A 19496-nucleotide genomic window follows, 5' to 3' on the forward strand; every position below is an offset into this window, starting at 1 on the left:
CACACACACACACACACACACACACACACACACACACACACACACACGCGCGGTCTCTATCCCTTTCGATTCTCTATCTATCGGCTCGATTTTGTTTATTTCGGCTCTGTGTATCTTTTGAGCCAAACTCACTCACTCACTCTCTCTGAGAGCGCGCGCGTTTTCACTTCCATTGACTGCACTGAAGGAGCGCGCGTACACGTTCAATGTACGATACGAAAATATATATTTTTGTATATACACATGTATAGGGAGCAAACGCGCGGGGACAGCCAAAGAAAGCAACATGCGATCTCAGTGACGACGGCGAAACGTTAAGCGAAAAAACTGAGCCAGCGTGATACGCATTACAAAAGAATTAAGGGGAATCGGCTGAAAGCCATCATCGAATTAGTCGCATTTCGTAAGCATGAATAAATAGACGCGTTTAGTTTGCGAACACACGATTTCGAAGAAAAAGAAGAAATAAATTCAAGAAAATTATCTCTTTATATTCAGAAAAAAATATTGTATTCTTCGACGAATATGAAAGAATTGGTGAAAAATTGAAAAACCGCTCCTCATAGAATGTTTGTGTTGAAAGTTTTGTTTTTGCTTCTTTTGTATTTGTCATTTTGATTTGGAACAGAATATATATATACAGTTCAGTACAGTATCAGTGATTGTATTTGGCACGTAATCATTGACAAGAAAAAAAATTAATAGCTGACGAATTGAACGAAGAAAAAAAAGAGCCGTCTTTCGAGTGAAAAGCAGATTGTTTATGGTAAACGTTATCATTTTCATTCCCGATTCCGAAACATGTTTTGATGTACAATGAAATTTTAAGAGTGAAAATTTCGTAAAGGCCAATAAAAAAAAATGGTAAAGCAAAAGTGTGTGAGCCATCCAAAGAAAAAGAAACACAAAATTCAGTGAAAATTGGTCGTGTGTCGAAGCCAACATACATTCTTCGCTAATGCTCCCTTTGGAAATATATCAGAGGATGTGTGAAATAAATTTGGAACGAAATTATGTTGTTTGTACAAACTTCCAATGTGTGACTTCGTTCGTACCTTCTTTTCTATTATCATTTTCGTTTTGTTGTTGTTTTCATTTTTTGAACCGCGGCAAAATGAGTTTACAAAACATATAAAACACAGACACACATCCAGTAATGTTAAAATAAAATAGCGAATCAAAAATGAGCGTGGGAAAGAGAGAGACTCGGCAGAAAAGAATTTCGATGTAGTTAAAATGAAAAAAAAAGAGAGAAAAAGAAGAAGCAGATTGTTATGGAGTGTAAAAGAACTTACCGACGACACAACGACACACAGCACACACACACACACACACACACACAGAGAGAGAGAGAGAGAGAGAGAGAGAGAGAGAGAGAGAGAGAGAGAGAGACTCAACGAAAACGATGTGATGATGGCGATGAAAGAAAAAGAAACCCAAAAAAGCAAAGCAAAGCAAAAGAAGAAGACCTCTTTCCGTACAAACACATTGACGGCAATTAGTTATTTTTGTTGTTTTGTATTCTATTTTTCCTTCGTCCGTCGAATGTATATATACATAAGCCTGTCTGTCACATCGGCTCGTAGATATGTGCGATTGTTTGTGTTTAATACATGCATGCACGCATTCATGTCTGTCGTTTCAATCAGCAGCAGCAGCAGCAGCAGCAACACTACACACCACGTATATATTGATATGTTCTTAGAAGCATGCAGTTCACCCAATCGTTCGATTTATGGTGTGCGTGTGTTGCATGTGTGCATGTGCACGAGTATGAAGTTCACGCGATAATTTGTATTACACGATTCCGATGTATTCGTCGCTCTCTTCACAGAGCAGCATATAAAATAGTTGGTTCGGGTTTTTTTGTCGTTGTCTTCGCCGTGTTTCGTTTCCATTCAGTTTCGAGGAAGGCGCATACGAGTATTGGCTGTTTAGTTGGCCTTTCAGTGTATTGAACTTTGTGTGTTTGCGCGCCTTTATCGCTCTCCGGTGTGTTCTATTTTGCGCGCGTGCATACGCTTCCATGTAGACGACGGCTACAACTACACGATGACGGTAACGGCGACAGCGGCAGCAGTGGAGAGACAACGAAAACAACAAACAAATGTATAGGGTGCGCTTCAGACGTTGACTCAACACCCAATTGCATGCAATCGTGTGTCTTGGGCGAACAAGAACGCCCTGTAGAACAGCACAGCATTTCGTGCGCGCCTTAAGAATGTAGACGCATGTGTATGGGTGAAACGCGCGCACGTCTATCTATGTACGGAACGCGAGAAGCGAGTAAAAGTGTGTTCGAAGCAGGGCGGTTCAACAAAAAACTCATGCTGCACAGCACCAACATATCGGTTCGGTATCGTTGTCAACCGATCGCATTTCTCCACGAAACACCCTGTTTCAAAAATAAAATACGAAGTTCAAGCATTTTTGTTTCTTTCGTTTGGTCGGTCGGTCCTTCGTTTGTTGTGTCAATGTTGTGCCGCTTTCTTCTTCTGAATATATCAGTACGGCCTGTTGTTGTTGTTGCTGCTGCTGCTATTATCATTGTTATTACTGTTATTATTATTATGGTTGTTGTTATTACTGTTATTATTTGTGTGTTCCCGTCGTGTGCTCGCTCTGTGATACACACAATCGAGACTTCTTTCACGCAAGGCGTTCGATGTACGCGACAGTTATATAGATTTGAGTGTACCGTACACACACGGTTTGTAGTGTAATGTGCGATTAAGTGATTACTTTGTCTCTGCCTACAGAAAGGAAAAAAAAAACAGAACGACGACAAATAGAAATCAATTCGAAATACTACGTTCCGGACTTAACGGATCGAACTTGTTTTGGACTTTCATCATTGCAAAATACCAATTCGAAATAATAAAAAACCATCGTCATTCCAGCGAAAAAAAGTAACGAAATGTGTAAAATTCCGTATATTATAAAAGAAAAAAAAAATAACACGACCGTATAAAACTACGCAAGGGAAAAACAATGTGCTTTATTCGACAGAGAAGAAAAAAAAAATACTTAAAAAAATAGACGACACCCAAAACATCGTCCGATATGTACTGAAATCCATTGAAAAACGCGTGTAAACGGCGCTGCGACAAATTTTTTCCGTTTCGATTTTTCTACATTTTTCTGAGGTGTTCTGTCTATTTTCTCGTCTACCTAATTCAACGATGTTATTTGTCTTTTTCGATTTTGATAGTTCCATTTGACTTTATCATGTCCGATTTTCGTGTTCTCCATCAACAATGTCTATGTTGTGTGATTTTTTCCCCTCTGTTCAACGAATATGTATACAAATGTGTTAGAAATATATTTTGACAAATGCGGAAAAAAAGTACTAAAATAATCCAGATCATCATGAAATGAGTGAATGGGTTGACACACAGAAACAAACAACATCGAACGAATGACACAACAACACGACAGTTTTTCGATTAGCCTTTTGTTGGCATTTCGGCACTGAATTTTTGCCGTAATTTCAAGTGTTGGGAAAGTGAACAGGCTCAAGACAACCAAGCTCGCGCTGTTTTATTTTTCTCGTTGTCTTATGAGTTTTTATTTCTTGTCATCCTCTCTCGCGAAAATATTGCTGTTGTTGTTTTCGTCGTAGACGTAGTTGTCGTCGTCGTTGTCGATGGTGTGTTTGATTGTGTAAGCGCATATGTGCGACGTTTGACAGTGTGCCGAATAAAATAGATGTATTATTGTAAAAAATGTAGAATTTGTGCGGTGTGTACGTATGAATTTTGTGGCATCCTTGATGTTTATATCGTCTACCTTGTGCTGTTGTTACTGTTGTTGTTGTCATCATCGCCGTCGCTACGTTTTTATTTGCGGTCGGCTCCCACATGTGATACGCGGCACAGATCATTTCTAATTGTTTTCATGATGAATCCCATCCGAAATGACACACACAAAATAAAAACTACAGTATCGAAGGAAGCTTTAGCCGCTTTTTGCTTGACCAATTTTGTGACTGTGTTTACAAAACCCTGTTCGTTTTTTTTTGTCTGTTTCCTTTCGTAGAATATCGAAGCAACAATTGTTTTTTTTTCGGGATCTTAATTGTTTATATCCATTCAAATATGAAAACTGATCGTTCTCCCCATAATTAAGAGTTAGCCACGAACGTGACGGTTTGTTTATTTTTGTAATTGTGTACATTTGACGTTCTCTCCACGGTCGATGATAACGTTAACTGATTTCAGTGGACGAATTGGATAAGCCGAGTAGTATAAGCCTGCTTTTTGCCCATTTTCCATGTGGATTTTTTTTGTTCGTTATGTTCGTTTATTTGTTGTTGTTGTTGTTGTTGTGTGAATGTGTGATTTGATAGGTGGCCTTCACTGGAGTGCGTATCAAAACAGATTTATTATTTAGAATTTGTGCGTGTGATTTCCGTAAATTGAAGTACGCGTGTGACGCGCTTGTATAATTCTTGATACAATACAACAACTTAACCTAGTTCATATTGTTGTTCTCAATTGTGTCTCTCGACCAAAATCCCATCGATTTGAATTGTGGCTGCTCTGTCTAGATCGAACAGTCTTGCTCTCTCTCTCTCTCTCTCCCTCTCTGTGGGTCTCTTGCTTCGATCTTTGGAAATGTCAAACCTGTGCTTCTACCGTCCACCCGAATCTACGCCATATTTTTTTTTTTCATTATCGTTATCGTCAGGGGCATATACTTGAGTCACACACATAATCAAACACATAAATAAAACGCTGCAACTGTTCAATGGAATTTCAGCATTTTCATGTAGATTTTATTTTCATGCCTAGTTTTTATTTTTTATTTTGAAGTCGAACAAAAACATTCGAATTCCATACCAACAATATGCGTACGACGCAATTTAAAGCCACGGTCAATATTAAAATGCGAATTGAATTCTTAGTTAGTTTTGGATACATATCGATCGACAGTCAGATAAAAGAAAATAAAATTTTGGGTTTCACCATTTGGGATTGGCCATTAAATAAGATCAGCTAATCAAAAATCTACAATTTCATGTTGTGTCGAGTCAATTTTATTAATTGATGAAGGCGAGAGAGTGCGAGAGAGAAAAAAAAACTGAGCAAAACTCAACATTGTATTATTTTTTTCTTGCACTTTCACACGCTATGTACATTGTATACATCGTGCCATACTGAACGGAACAAGAAAAAAATATCCATTGCATTTCTCTCAATATGACGTCAACGCAAAATCATTTATATCGAGTGTATGTGTGTATATCGTTTCAGCGTGAAGCCATATGGCTAGGAAACAATCAAAATAGAAATTGAGACAAAGTGAAACATAAAGTGCATCGCAAATCCACTGACGTAAAAGGACATTTTATTCGAAACGTGGCCAACTCACTCGAGTTCAGTCACGTACTTTTTTGTTGTCATGTTTTTCCCCCTCATCTGGGTATATGTATGCATGTTGAATCATTGTAAAGAATCAAAATTTCATTTTCACTACATAAACGGCTAATGATGGATTTCTTGAGCAGCAAATTTTGGCGCCAGACTTCTTTCACACGTTCTGCTTCCGATGTTTATTGTTGAATTGGCACTCACTTTTGGCTTGAGTCAATAAATAAAACCACACATTTGTATACATATTTCTGTTTGCTAACGCGCGTTTTTTCTTTGTTTTTTTTTCAACAGATCCCCGGAAAAGTGACAAAGAAACTCCGAAGAAGAAGAAGAAGAAGAAGAAATGTAAGAAATTCAACAGCAACATAAACAACGACGTGCAAGTGTTTTAGTGACCATAGAATTATCACAAAAGTAATAAAAAGAAGAAGAAGAGAAAAGATTAAATTCGAGATGATGGTGTTTCACTCGTTTGCCAAAATCATCTGAGACTTTGAAATATCAATAAATTTACTTGTTTCAATGTTAAACTGTGTGTGAAAATTATGTTGTGTGAAGTGAACATTGATGATCCAGATACGAATCCAGTACAATATTACACGAAAGCAAAACGATTGCGATATTCAAATTGAAGGATTATTCGTATCGAAGAAAAAAAAAACAATTGAAAAATTTACGTTTGAAAACTAATTGATGACAAAAACAACAACAAAAAGAAACAAAATTATTATACGTCGTAAAAATTAGTTCGTCACAACTCGATAGCTGATCGATAGGTAAATAAAAACAAAATATAATTTTTTTTACTTTATTCGTTCAACTGTATATGCAAATAAACATATTGCTCGAGTGGTAACAACAAAAAGACGCATAGCTCAAGCACGAACAGCTAATAAAATTGCAGTCATATTCAATCGCTGGAATTCGAAAACAAATACGTTTTTTGACGGTTGCAATGCCAATAGCAAGACCGAGAAAATATATATTCATACACACTCAGCGCGGCGAGCAGAGAAATGCGGGCATAAGGGTCATTCCGGTAATGTAGTTGTTTCGGCATCTTTGCCAAATGTAATGAAAAACGCACCTTGAAATCACAACAGCTTCAATAGCTGACATACACACACAAGTAGAGAAAAAAATGAATAAATTTTCTGGTACTGTTTGGACGAATATGTCCGTTGTTCTAACTGAACCCCATACAAATGTAGCAGGCAGAACGAAAATAACAAACGCATCGATTTGAAATAGAGGCGGACATCATCTGAACATACATCAGAAAGAAAAAAAAAACACCATAATATTAATGGGAAACAACTCAAAAACAAGTATTGAAATCACATTTGATGTTGTCTACAAGAAAATTAGCCCTCTTTCAACTGTTTCCCTACTACATGATAGTATGATCACACTTTACCATTTTCTTTCTCTCTCCATATTTCGTTCCTGTGTTGGGTCCGGTTCGGTATGGTTCGTTTCGCTTCGAGTTTTATGACCAGATAATCAATTTTTCCCATGCGTATAGCAATCCACTATATTGATTAACACTTCAGAGCCCCGAGTGAGTGCAATTCAAATCAATTGTGATTGATTTAAATTGTGGCAATGGCTAGTTTACCGCGCACACAAACACACACACACACACATACACTCATTCTAAGTCGATTGCTACTTGGGACGGGACAAGAACAAACGATCAAAACAAAGTCGTAAAGAATGCAGTTTGAAAACAAGAAAATAATAAAAAATAACAACAACAGAGAAATACGAAAATAACAAAACACAACTAGAACAATAGCACAGTCATCGTAATGTACTGTATGGCTGTACACATATTAAATGCGCGCAAAACACGCGTTGCATTCGTGCCATATATATGTGTATCTTTATAAATAGTTCAGACGATTGCATTTCAGTTGAAGTTCTTCAATTTTATTTTGTTCTTTTATTTATATGCTTTTTTCTCTCTTTATGTTGTTATTACTATTATGGTCGTTGTCGTCGTTATATTACGTTGTACATCAATTTCGATTATTCAACTAGAGTGTATGTCTGTGTGTTGTTTTTTTTCGGGTGTCAGAAGTTTCGCCAAGTGAGCAGTACCGAAGTGAACATTTGCTGCCTGATGTTTTTTGCTGTTACTGTTGTTGCTCCTTTTTCACCACCGCAGCCGCCGCTGCTGCTGTTGTTGTCTTTCTCTCTCACTTGCATAGCGTTGATGAAAGTGGCATTGTGAATTGCGCAGATAAAAATGCATGATGATTCGACAAAGTTTAAAGTTGCAATTCAAAAGTCGCACACGTTCAAATGGGCGGAATATCGCAACAATGCAACAGTACACACTGGCAGCACCGTTGCAAACGCACTCACATACACACCGAGATGGAAAGAGAGTCGTGAGCTAGAATTTTTGCAAAAACTATTCCTACTGAGTTGTTGAATCAATTGAAATCTATTGAAAATATATGTGTGTTGCATAGCTTGAATTTAGCTATCGAAAATCAGCCACAATTGAAAATGACACGAACTTTAATTACATTAGTGTTAATCAATTGGAAAGGAAAAAAAAAACACACATACACAATATTGGCCGACCAGTAGAAAATCTGTGCGACGTAGTTTTAAATACAGGCACATACATATAACGCGGTGCGCCATTCATAAATTTATTAGTACATTTGCAACATCATGAATGTGCATTGTGCATTCACATATTTTCGTGTAAAATTAGCTCTCTAGATTATTACATTTGACGACAGTGCCGGCGATGATGGTGATGATGATGATTATTATTATTACATACTAATTGAGCACAAATGAGTGTTCGGCATGAGAGCGAGATGGAAAAATGAAAGTTAAATGCACCGAAATGTCAAATGTGACACCCAAGTTGGAATTTATGTTTGTTTTTTCTCTTTAATTATTTTAACGATGAGGGGGTTTGGGAATCATGTGTGTATGTAAACATTTATTGATGTATTCCATACTCGTTCGTTTGTTTGAATCGGTCGGTCGCACGGTCGGTCGGTCGGTCGGATGGCTGATATAGATGTAATGTTTGCAAGGTTGCGTTGATATGGGCCAACGAATAAGGACGAAAATACGTCGAAAATATGAACGGAATAAACAAAGCCGACCGATAGAAAATATCACACGCCATTGCAGCGTGTCATATAGTCATCACAGCAGATCAATTGCTCAGTTTGGACGTTGTTGTTTTGTTGCCGTACAACCGCCAGTATCAAGTGACTCGTGTGTGTATATATGTACATATGAACGGTTTGAGGGATAGAAAAAAATCAGAAATATTTTAATAACAAGAAAAGTATTCGCAATTCGCTTTTACACGTCTCAGCCTTCAGCTTTGCATTTTTTTTTCCACATGCAAGCGACGAATATATGAGTAGTTTTGAGCGAAAATGTCATACAGAAATGTTGCGCGGAAAAATGTCACATATAGAGAATTTATCAATTGGAGAAGCTATTTGTTATCAAGAAGAACAGCTAATACCAAATATTCCCTATTTGACAAAAAATAGCTTGTCTATTTGATAATTTCTCTATTTGTGACATTTTTCCGCGCAACATTTCTGTATGACATTTTCGCTCCAAACTACTCATATGTAGCATAGTCCGAATGTTTTTTTTCTGGCTCAATATTGGAAAATCAACCATTACCATGTAAATTGTACAATGAACTGATACACAAACACACACACCCCGTCCACCAATACAAACTGATACAGTGGTAGTAGGCATTTGCTAAATGTGGAATACACGATACGAAGGAAGAAACAAACCAGCAACAACAATAATAACAACGATAAAAACAACAAAATCCGCAGCAACAGCAGCAGCAGCAACTCGGCACACATAAAATAAGTGAAAATACGCGCGCACATACATATCAACGTCATTTATTGGCCATTGACACACACACACTTGCAGGCTCCGCGTGTCACGCAGAAGAAAGAAAAAAACTATACTGCGTATTTTGATCGTGGTTGAGTGTTCTTCTTCTTTACAAATTCATTTTATAGTTCATGTGCTTCTGCTTTGGTTTGCTTTGCTCACTGCTGTCTGCCTGTTTTGTTGCTGTATGTGTCGCAAAATGAATTGAAATGTGTGCTAAACAACCAAACGAGGAGAGCGAGAAATATATCGTATCGTAACGTTGTTGTTTCTTCAGCAGCCATGCGCATTTCCTCCCTGTCGCCTCTATCCATGATATACTGTGACTCTCAAGTCAATTCGATTCACAAACAGTTTCCACATGTGCATATGACGACGATGAAAGAGAATGAGCATTCATACAGACAACGCAGATCGCAAACACACATACACACCGACGTTCCCATTCCCGACGCTTTATTCATTTTTGTTCGAGCTCTCTTTCGCTCTCTCGTTCGCCAATCTCGGCGCATTTGTGATGATTATGAAAACTTGTACGGCATATCTCTACTACAAAAAAATATATACACGAATCCATATGCTTTGAGTTAAAATGTGGCGCCGCCGTCTGCATATTCTTTTTTATGTCTTTCGTTTCGTGCTGCTGCTGCTGCTGCCTTTTTTATTATTGCATTCATTGTGGCGATTGTTGTGCCTCGCTCAATCCACTGCCGATATACGCTGGTTGTGGAATGAACAAAATATATTATGTATGTGTGCGTATGCGATTCGAAGTGCATAGCGTGGAGCGGATCCAAAGTAAGCTGAACATCAACAGAACTGAATTGAACCGAACACACAATATCCATTACGATCAAATGTAGACATATATCAAAGATGCGCTCGCATTTCTTCAGTCATTTTATATTTGTGCCTATTTTTTGTGTTTCTTGTGCCATGCCACTTGCATTCTCATGTTCGTTCGCCTATTATTTTGCGCAGTTTATTTTAATGAAGATAAAAAAGAAGAGAGAAAAAAGTGTAACAGTGTAAGAAGAAAAAATAGAATAAAAACCAATCGACGGCATTGCAAAAAATTGAAGAATATAGTAATTTTTCAGAGAGTAAACATAAACACGTACAAAAAAGAGCAAATAAATGCGGCCTCAAATTAATACGATCATGCAAGCATCAACCAATTTTATGTTCACTTCACTCTTCCGTTTTTGCTACCAAGAACAACAAACTACAATGTTGCATTCGCTATAATGATATAATTTTTCGGTATATTATTAAAACAGAAAAAAATTAAATCTATCATTATAATTACGCATTCATTTCTTCTTTTTTTTTTCAAGTCATTGAATCCAGATTTCATCAAATGCAACATTGTATGATGGATTGAATGAGTGTGCTAACTAAATTGCGCAAAGAAATTAAATGACGAGAGTGGAAAAAAAAGAACAAAGCGGCGATAAACAAAAGAAAAATCGCTTTACTTAATTCGACTGTTTTCATTCTTCATTTAAGCTTCCTGCATAGCGTTGCATTCGGTGTCGTACAGGTGAAACTGCGTTTCAGCTTATCCATTCATCTATCAAAGTCAGACCAGTTGTATATCTAGGAGAATCTTGAGCATGATTTCAAATTTGTCATGCAATTGTAGCCAGCACGATTCACTGTACCATCAAGCGGAACATTTAATTTTCTGCAAATTTGCGTTCAGCATACGCTTTTTCTTTATTGTTATTTTACGGCGGCGGCTTTTGTTGCTTTTGCTGCTGTTGTTATAGTCGCCGAGCTTTGTTTTGGTTCTGAATGTTAATCTATTTTTGAGTAGCGACACTCTACACACAGCAGATAGCACTAAATTACGAGCGAAAAATAATCTAGAGCCAGTGAATGGACGAAAAGTCAATAAAACGTGCACGATGCATTTCATGCCTTTTAGCCCTCCCATCTTATTCTGTCGCTCTCTTTCCCCCCCCCTCTCTCTCTCTCTCTCTCTCATACCCTCTTGTTCTCTCTGTCTGCTGCCCGTGCGCGCACTCGCTCCTATTCTCTTTCTCCCAAAAAAGTACGGCTTTATGGCATTGCGCGATTTGGCTTGAGCTTAAGACGCAGTATTTTATCACTTTTTCCCTTTTTCCTGACAATCTCAGATGCCGACAAATCAAATGACCGTAAAAATGGGTAATTCATTCACGAATTCGTACAGCGAGCGGCATATGCACATTTTCTAGTCATATTTCTTAGCCTCTAGCCGGATGAAAGTCAACAGCAAACAAAAATATACGATTTTTACTGAAATGTGCATACGATAAACCGTTCTTTTCTTTTTCATCGTTTCAGTTTTGTATTGTGTTTGTGTGTGTGTGTGTGTGTTTTCTTTTATTTTTCTCGATATTCGAATGAACGCAAGAAATGAGCACATAAAATGGAAAAAAGATTCTAAAATGCGAACGGCAAATGCGAGCAGCCGCAAATTAAAATCAATTTAGAAACGGTTTTGAGATCATTTACGTGAGAATTCACTCGTGAACACTATTTATCTATCTATATATATATATGTGTGTGTGCATATATATATTTATATATAAAATATGTGTGTTCGAATATATCAGTGGCATCGTCGTCGTCATTTTACTGCAGTCAAAAAGTAGCTGTTGGAAATAGCTCACTTGAATATATCAGCTTGAATATGAGTAGTTTGGAGCGAAAATGTTATACAGAAAAGTTGAGAGGAAAAATGTCAAATGAAAAGAGATAGCTATATAGTTCAATATAGTTTACTATACAGTTTACTATATAGCTATCCCTTTTCCGCTCATTCATCATCGACATTTTTTCGCTCAACTTTTCTGTATAACATTTTCCCTCTAAACTACTCATATGTAGAAGAAAAAATTAATTTATGCATCGCAGCCTCAATAAATGGCTAATGGAATATTGCATATTTGATGTTTCTGCAGCGAGTTTCACGCTCATATGGATGCAGAACTATTCACTGTACAGTACACACACACTGTGTACACTTCAACTTAGACACAGCCATCAAACAGCAAATGGCAGCGAATGCAAAATAAACGAAGAAAAAAATACACACAGCAATACAGTGAGAGAGAGCGTGAGCGTGAGCGGAACACTTATTATTTATTGAACACACAGTCAAATTCAAGCAAAAACGTATATTTAATAATGATCATTCATAAAACATATAATTTAATGCGTAATCGTGGTTTGGTTTAACGTTTTTCCAATTTCGTGCGTGTCCAAGCAATATACATATAAATACAGGAAGTAATAATTACGTATAAAATGAAGAGAAAAAAACAAAATAAAAATTGTATTACTCGAAATTTTGTATTAAGAGAAGAAACTGGGCATGAGGAGAGTGAAGAAGTTTTTTGAGGCGGAAAAAAATATGACGACAATCCTATCGAAAACGCGTATGGCATACACTTTTAACTCAGCATTACACAGCGTTTTTGTTGTGTGATAAAATTTTCACTAAACTATTGACTATCGAGTGCTATAAAATGTCGAATAATAGAATTCGAATTTTATCAGCATTGCTCATTAAAATTATACTTCGCCGAAATGGTCAAAGAGTGAATAGAATTTAAAAACAAAACACACGCACATAGGAGTCGTAAAAAGCACATAAAAGCTTGTACCTGAGATCTTTTCTCATCCATTTAGTTGACAATTAGAAGAAAATACTTACGCCCAGTATTTCATTTGTCTCTTTTTAGTATCTTTTTTTTCATTGCTATTATTGTGAACAGCTATTTTATTAGTTTATAGAATGCATTCAAGGATGACACCATAAGATACCGTATATTCACTTTCCTTCTGTTGCCGGTCTCGCTCCTTCTTCGCTAGGTTCTTTTCACGAGGTTAAGTTGTCGTTGCTGTTGTTGTTTTTTTTTATTATGTACAGTGTACACACAGTTCATAGATCGAACACAACAAAATATTACGACGTATTACATGTATAAAAAACAATTCCAACTCTGCATGACTCCCGTTATGCTCTGAGGAAGCTTAATTATTTTATGCAGTGAGCGCAAAAACCATTGTGATAATCAAATAAAAAGCAATATGTGCTGTTGTGCAGGAGGCAAACTCCATAACAGATTAGAATTAGCATGTCGCATGTATAATTTCAATGGATGTATACGTACATCCATTTGGAGGACTCTTTTTTTCATCGGCTGTTGTTGTTGTTGTTGTTGTTTTTGTTCATAATAAAGTTGTTAGTAATTTTTGTGTGTTGCCTGCGCCTCCTCCCCTCTCTTTCTCTCGCATATCCATATAATATTCCGTGTATTCACAAGAAAGTTTAGTTTTTACGACTCAACGAAATGAAACGCAATAAAAATTATTACCGTTGTCCGGTCGTAAAATGTGCTTATAATGAATAGTTGCTGGTCCATAAAAAATGGTTTGTTTTTCTTGGAAGATGCTCAGGAATCACGTTTACCTTTCGGTTTTGGCTGCATGATCGCATTCAACTGGCCACCGTCCGTACATTTTATTGCCAATCATTACAAACGACACATTGGTATGCGGTTTGTCTGTGGGTGCGCGAATGAAATGGCGACAACGATGATGACGATTCGTCGTAGGATATACTCTGGATGTCTAGATGGCGGTAATGCGCCCAGGTAGCCGGTCCGTTTTTTTATTCTTCGATGACCATCGCCAAAGGCGACGATGGGAAGAAGAATCATTGTCATTTTATAGCGATTTTATAAAAAATTCACAATCGTTCTCTCTTTCTCTCTCTCTCTCTCTCTCTTTCTCTATCCACCTCTACATATTGGTTCACCGGAATGCGTCAGCGTGCACACAAAGCATACGAAATGTGAAGAATATCGCATCAAAAAATGCCTGCCAACTGAAAAGGCACTGAACCTTGCCAAGCCACATGTGTGTTTATTCGTCATTCACACAACTTCTATCCAAATTTGATATTCATCCATTGGACGCAGTCGGTATTAAGCGCAAATTCACGAAAAATTTGTATGCATTCACGGCACGGAGACACACAAACACACGCCAGCAAAGTGGCGTGGATTCATTGACCATGGAAGACGAATCTTCCACCAATCAAATGATTGTTATACACACATAAAGGAGCAGCTTGAGTTCAAAACAAGAATGAACATATTTTGTCGATTGAACACGATTCGCAGGCGAAATGAAATCGCCGTGCAAATGACTGAAAAAGGAGATATAATAAGCGTGGACCATGATACAAATGCGCATTCTTCATCAAATGTGTTGTTTTCATATTTATAATGTGTGGCTGTATGTGTGGCGGTGAAGAGAAAGACAGACAGGGATAGTGAGACAGGCATAAACTCAAAATTCGATGCGCACTCGGTGTTACTATTTCCAACACGGCATTACGTTTTGACCGTCGTCAACGTTGTCGTCGTGTTGTGTGTTTTGGATGCAATCGTCATCATGGATAAAATCGTTACTCTTTTTTATGTTATGTTATTTTTTTTACGATAACTTTACTATAAACGTAAACGTGAGCGTAGCAGCTCCATGTTTCACGTCGATTCAGTTGAAAAGGTATATATGGTGTGCAGTGCACACGTGGAGAGATAACTGCAGAAAACCATTGCCAACATAGGACGCGCACGAGCAAGCAACACACCAAAGATGAAAAATAAAAAAAAGAGCAACAAGAGCTACGAGAGTCTGGAATGCGTCATGCAAAATGTGGGGTAGTTTGCATTTACTACTCAAAGAACTGAATCGTACTTTATGTATAAATAGTATATAGAACCTTTGCATGTCGAAGACTGATTGACGGCATGTTTTTGGTACACTCGCACACACAAACACATTGAATACGGTGGGCGATTGTACCAAGTGAGTATGAGCTCAATGACGTGTTCCGTTAGAAGCAACTCTTTACACCGAATTTTCATTTTCATTTGTGCTCTTTCGTGGTGTGTCAACCGAAATTCGATTTTTTTAATGCACAATATTTATTCGAAAATGTGGATTTTTATGATGAAACCATTTGAAACCGGCTTCATCTGGAAATTTTATGATTTGACAGTTATTTATTGTTGTTGTTTCTTTTGAGATGCCACTATAACAGAAAGCACGCAAACTTTCCAATTGGCCCATTTTCATCGTTTCACAGCGCTCGCACACTCTGATATTCGTCAATTTCCATTTGGGAATATAATCAGGAAACATGATTCGGATTAAAATGCAAATTGAATGGCGCACAAAGTGAACTAACTATACTGTCATTTCTATTTCTATTTCGAGATATTATTTTGTGGTGAAACACACATACACATACAGGCTCACAAAAACGAAAAGCATTTTTGTCTATTTTGATACGAGAAATCAGTAAAGCGGCAAAACTGCTAGCCGCGGCGTCGACAAAAATAGCAAATATATTATGGAACATCGATGACACCAAAATGAAAGGAAAAAAATGAAAACAAAACACATAGAAACCGACTAACGACGTCAAATCTGTATTTCAACGGATTTATTTTGATTTGCATCACAGCTTGAAACTCGAATATTTACCGAAATGTAAAACATAAGCCAATGTCATAGGCACTGAAAAAATATTAATTCACCATTGATTTTGAGACATCAAGGCTTCTAATATATCAATGAATATATATTTTCAGTGTTATTCGAATGGCTTTCTCACGGTTTCGTTGTTTTCGATCAACAAGAAATAAAAACAAAAACAACAAAAAATAGCGATGCAGACAAAACAGCATCGTCTATTCAGTGTGGCCGCTCCGAATGATGTATAATACATTTAAAATGTGAGAGAAGGCGAGCGGACCACGAAAAAGAGAAAGAGCGAAATAGAAACAAAAACGAAAAAAACAACAACGACCAAATCGAGACCAAAATATAGTCCAAACTAGTATTAATCCCAGTGAAGTCAGCGCGCGCTCATCTTGTAAATCGATTTATCAAATATATATTTTCGTGTATTATGCATATAAAGGCGACTGTCGGATTCGATTCAAACGTTTTTGATCGGCATTTCGTGTGCAATGTTGTCGCCGCCGCTGCTGCCGCTGCTGCTGCTGTTGTTGTTGTGTTTTGTGTGTGTGTGTGTGTGTGTGTGTGTGTGTGTGTGTAAATACACGTCGTCTTCAGAACACAGGACGAAAAAAATATGTGCAATAAGCACAGCTGAACCGCGACAAAATGCGATGAGTGCAAGCTATATTTTGTACATGTCGACATTCGCACCACATGAGTATGACTGAAAATAAAAACAAGACACAACAACGAAGCGAAAAAAAAATTCGACGACCGAACGGAAAGAGTCACACCACAGAAAGATTATTACATTGTGCACGTACAATGTGGCTGGCGCAATACACACATAGACGAAACCTATTTAATCAATTTTTGTGAATGAATGAATGAATCTTTGTTGCTGTTTTTTTTTTCCTTTTCTTTTCTTCCTTCTGATGGTTTTTCATGTTGTTTTGAACATTGCTCTGGTGCTGTAGTTTATTTGTTGCCTTTTTGTGTAAATGGCCTTCACACAATCACCATTTAATCATCCACTGTCGATATTGTGTTATCAAAAAGAAAATAACGTAGAATGTGCGTCCTGTTATATTGCGACATGTTTCCTTTGCTGTTATTCCGTGTGCGAAACGCACGACAAGATACACAAACACAAACACAAACACACATGTACACATAAAAAAGGCATCATCATGTTCCCGTGTCATTAATGGGCAATTGCATATCAATTTATTGTGATGCAATGCTCTTGTTTTCGCTCTTCATTCAATGAACGAACGGTGCAAATCCAGTAATGAATCAAATCATAAATAACATCTCGTATAAAGTTGAGAAAATTATTATCGTTACGAAAACTTATACAAATACACACTGAGAAAAGACTGGAAGGAAATATTCCAACCCTGCGTTGTTAATGTTGTCATTGCAGACGATTTTGTGAATTGTCCAACCATGGTTGGAATTTGACAAGTGCGAAAATGCTATCAATATTCCAACCATGGTTGGACAATTCACAAAATTATCTGCAATGACAACATTTACAACGCAGGGTTGGAATATTTCCTTCCAGCTTTTTCTCAGTGCTTATATAGTATATACATCGGAATGTTACAGAAATCATGGCATTTAAAATGGCATCGATCATGCATATGCAAATCGTGTGCTCTTTTTAGCGTTCCACATCGCTTTGGATGTTTATTCGTTGTGAACGAAAGAACGCGTACGTACAGAAGAAGAAGAAAACGGGGAAAGAATGAAAAACAAGAAAAAAACAGAAGAAATACACATCGGAGAATAGAGTGCGAAAAAAAGGAATCGAACAACCACAACAACAGCAGCAGCAGCAACAGCAGCAGCGGCAAAAACAACATACATTTCATAGGCGCTTCATCTTGTCATAGTGCAAAAATCTCGGGTGGATGCCTTCAAAACATACGAAATTACGCGCATAACATTTTTAGCCGGTTGTGTATGGGCCCGACACTAAATCCACACTCTAAGCTGCAGCAGCAGCAACAACGAAAAATGTTCTAGGGGCAAACACAAGCAAAAGAGCACGAAACCTGCTTAGGTCATTGATTTTTCTTCTCTGTTAGTCGTTTATTGATCGAAGAGGTATATTATGCACATTTTATGTGATTATCGACTCGTTCTCGGTTCGCTTCGGTCGCGCGAGAAAGAGATTCTTTCCACAGACGATTCCATTATTATTGTACGCGTAGTTTTGATGGCCTCACGATGATACACAAAACAACAGAATAACAAAATAAATAAAACGGCGAAAAAAAGAGCAACAGCCAAAGCGAGAGAGAGAGAAAATCAGAATATTTTTAACGAACAAAAAATAACATACTTTTGCTTGTTATTTCGAATGGACTCTCTTCACTTTGTGAAATGCTGAACGGTAAGAGAGCAAAAAAGAGCAAAATGTAGAAGAAGAAAGAAATCAACACAAGAGTCACTCGCACAACGAATACATCAAAAGCGATGAATGTCGTCTGAATATATAGAGAGATAATGCTTCATTTGGTTCACCGTCGCCATCATCGTCGTCGTCTTCGTCGTTCTGGGCTAGTTGCGCTTGCACAAAATTCACAAATTGCAATACCAATACACATCGTATTTCGCTACCGACAATGCGGGCATTGCACACATCTATCTCACAGCATATATACATGAGGCGATCTGCCATTCTTTTCTTTTTCTCTCGTTTCTGCCTCTTCTTATTTTTCGCTTTTCTCTCCTCTTGGTTGTTTTGCACACGTTTCATGCCGTCTGTCGTCCAATGTATTAATGTATTTAGATGTTTTTGTATTTGTAAAACATTCCAAACATTCCGGTCGCATTTAATTATACCGTGTTGTTTTTGAGCTATGTTTTTTATGACTTTTTATTTCATCACGTTTTTTTTTCCACCATATTTGCGTTTTTCTCTTCTCACACACAAAATCGAATCCATTCAAAACGATGCCGATAGAATCGGAATGTTGCAACCGTTTGTGATTGGCAATTTAGCAATATGCTTGCTGTGTGTTTTACGCGTACAACGCTATCTCTCCCTTTCTTCCATTTACTTTTATCAAATGGCCTAGGTATTTTCTCCTATCTTTTATGCTACACACTAACTAAGGTGATTTGGCATTCAACCGAAAATTTCCCTGGCTAATAATAATCGTATCTTATTTCCGGAAATTATTCCCTCATTCGTCTACGATTACTCCGTGATTCAATGTAATGGTTGGTACATTTAAGGGTATATTTCATGTTTCGCATGGTTTTCATAATGACGATCATTGATCAGAATCGCACTAGTAATGCCGACACGAGAATAAAAACAACATTCATGCCGAATGAGAAAGAGAGAGAGAAAATAAATAATATAGAGAACGCAACAGTCAAAGTTGTTTTAGAATTTACCAGCAGTGCAGACCACGACGAATTTCTAGAGAAATATTCATTCGTTGAACCACTCTCTGGTTTATTGGCAGCTCTCATTTTGTTTTTGCAATCGGAGGCATACAGGCAAATGTCTAGTGTCTGGTATGTTTGCGCGTGTATTATTTTTCATGTACGTTGTCGTCTCGTTCGTTTGGTGTGGCTCTTTTTCTTTCTCTCTCTCTCTCTCTCTCTCTCGCTCTCTCTCTCTCTCTCTCTCTCTCTCTCTCTCTCTCTCTCTCTCTC

General features: G+C 37.4%; 1 protein-coding gene across 3 annotated transcripts in view; it reads left to right on the forward strand.

Moving 5' to 3' along the window:
* The first annotated feature begins 362 nt into the window (after positions 1-362).
* LOC129572744 (insulin-like receptor) overlaps positions 363-19496 on the forward strand; it is a 47306-nt gene continuing 28172 nt past the window's right edge. Inside the window, exons 1-2 of one of the 3 annotated variants that reach the window (XM_055452840.1) lie at positions 363-766; positions 5667-6151. The gene's annotated coding sequence lies outside the window, so the exon portion shown is untranslated. Of the gene's footprint in view, positions 767-1929; positions 2910-5666; positions 6152-19496 lie in introns of those variants that run through there. The other 2 variants (XM_055452829.1, XM_055452818.1) reach the window with 2 other exon arrangements.

This window comes from Sitodiplosis mosellana, unplaced genomic scaffold, assembly GCF_009176505.1.
Source record: "Sitodiplosis mosellana isolate CC-2019 unplaced genomic scaffold, AAFC_SMos_1.0 Smas_scaffold_1, whole genome shotgun sequence".
Classification (NCBI taxonomy): domain Eukaryota; kingdom Metazoa; phylum Arthropoda; class Insecta; order Diptera; family Cecidomyiidae; genus Sitodiplosis; species Sitodiplosis mosellana.